Here is a 2,685-nt window from a genome sequence, read left to right as displayed (position 1 = left end):
ACATGGTATTAGTGATTCCTTTCAAACTAGCAACTTCTTAATAGACATTTATACTAAATGCAAAAGAGTCGATGGCTTTTCCACCAGAAGTGGAATTGGCTACCCAACTGGAAAAGAAGACAGGGTAATATCCAAGAAGCCACTAAATGGATTGAACCTGACTCTGCATTGTACATTTCCTTATTTTACTTCTCTTTATTTCAGAATATCAATTTGATGAGTATTAAGTCATGTCTCTGAGAATTTGGAAAATTTGTTCCTTGGACAAGAAAGACCTAGTTTGGGGTCTGGAGTCATGTGGTTGACCTAACTAGATAAGTATAGTGAGTAACAACAGTGAGTTATGACTCTCAAATTCTGTTGAACGGCCAGAGTGCTGACCAGAAACAAGTGTGCTCTGGCCCATCTCACAAACAACTTGAAAATTTCCTTCAAAAATTTTAAATGTAGACACTTAGTAGCTAAGTCATCAAGGCACAGTTACTATTAACTAGACTCCTCTGTGACTTTAACAGACTTTTACACATTATTATAACTAACAGTGGATCCAAGCCAGCAGACTATGCCATATATGATTGACAGTCTCCACACTGCTAAAATATTGTTTCATAAATACAGTAGAACTCATTTGCAGTTTTGACCCAGATGTTGGGCTAGAACTCTGCCCCAAATAAATCTGTTTTCTAATCTGCTACTACGTAGAGGGATTTGAGTTCACTTGGCAATTTAGACCTGCTTATATGTGACCAGCTAATCTATTTCACTTCTCCATGCCTTAAGCATTAATGTACCAACCAACTCTAAAATACCTGCTCTTAACTTGACAAAAAAATACCCCAAGCTAGGACATCATTATGCGAATGCTTAGATAGTTATAATTCTTGGTGGATGATAATGATCTGTCTACTCTGTTTGAGAGATACGAGATAAAATGGGCCTATCCAAGTGATGGATTTAATGTGGGAATAGGTGAGAGAGAGGAATCTAAGGTGGCTCTCAGTGTCTGGATTGGGTAATAAATGGTTATATTAGTGAAGACAGAAAATAAAGGAGGATTACTGGTGTGTAGGGGAAGATAATGAACTCACATTTTAGCATACTGAGTTCCAGGATGTGAGACATCCAGGGCAATTCACCCAACAAACAATTGGAATCAAAGGTCTGAAGCATAACCTAAAGCTGGTGGGATTGTAAAATGGAATAGACACTCTGGAAAATAGTTTGGCAGCTTCTTAAACTAAACATGTACTCACCATACAACCCAGGAATTGAAGTCTTGAGCGCTTATCCCAGAGAAATGAAAAAACATCTGTTTACCAAAAACCCGTAAATGAATGTTTATAGAAGCTTTATTCATAAAAAACTGGAAGCAATCCAAATGTTCTTTAGTGGGTGAATAGTTAAGCACATATGGTATATCCATTCAGTATATACCATGGAATATTTACTCAGCCTTACTTAAAAAAAGGAATGAAATTTTGCCATTTGCAACAACATGGATGGACTTGGAGGGCATTACGCTTAGTGAAATAAGTCAGACAGAGAAAGACAAATGCTATATGTTATTACTTACATGTAGAATCTAAAAAATAAAACAATTGAATGGATATAACAAAACAGAAACAGATACAGTGTACCTGTACACAGGTACAGTGGGGAGAGGGAAGGAGGAGGGGAAGATAGGGGTAAGGAATTAAGAGGTACAAACTACTATGTATAAAATAAATAAGTTACAAGGATATATTGTACAGCACAGGGAATACAGCCGATATTTTTTAATAACTTTAAATGGAGTTTAAAGTTCTTTCACAGATGAAGAAACTGAGTCACCAAAAGGTTAGGTAATTTGCTCAAGATCACACAACCAGTAACTGGTAGAGTTGGGTTTCTCAGGCGCCAGGAAAAACTGGACTCAGCCCCTCTCCCTGTCTAGCAGCTGTGTGACTCAGAGAGTCCTCAGTTTGCTCATTTGTAACATGGGGACAATAATCCCACTGTGAGCACTAATGACAGACTGGCAACAAAAGCTATGAGTGCTGTACCAGTGTGCCCAGGATTGCTGCTCCTAAAACCCCTCTTGATGATATATGTGTGGGCTGTCCCTCATCCCCCATCAGAATGCAGTGGAAATGTCTTTTGGCCTCTTTTCTGTACTGTGGATGCTTGGGTGCCCATTCTCATCCCCATCTCCTAGAGCCAACAGCAAAAACCATTTATCGAGTGCCCACTTATGTGCCAGGCACTGTGCTGAGTCCTTTACTCACATTATCTCAACTTGATCCTCACAAAAGCTCTATGGGGTCTTGTTTGACTATAGACCTGGAACCAAGGTTGAGCCTCTTTGGGCTCCTTGGCTCTCAGCAGAACCTTGTGTCTTTCCACATGTGGAGTAACAGACCCAGCAAAAGGAAATGACCTGCCCAAGGACACCTAGCAGGTAATGGCAGAACCAGAATTTGGCAGATCTTTCGACTCGGTCTGCTGACTTTTCCACAGCACTAGCTTGTGGTTATCCTTCCTTGGCTCACAAAACTTGCCAAGGATGAGCAGAGGGAAATGGTGCCTGAGAGGCTGCCTTCTCCATCTGCCTCTCCAGTGCCTGGAACCTCCCCCTCCCCAGCCCACCCCATTCCACTCCCACTCTCCTCTCAAATGTGAATAAAAGGAAGTCACAAAGTGTCAAAA

Source organism: Eubalaena glacialis, chromosome 3 (assembly GCF_028564815.1).
Source record: "Eubalaena glacialis isolate mEubGla1 chromosome 3, mEubGla1.1.hap2.+ XY, whole genome shotgun sequence".
NCBI classification, from domain to species: Eukaryota; Metazoa; Chordata; class Mammalia; order Artiodactyla; family Balaenidae; genus Eubalaena; species Eubalaena glacialis.
Note: the sequence above shows the minus strand (reverse complement) of the source record.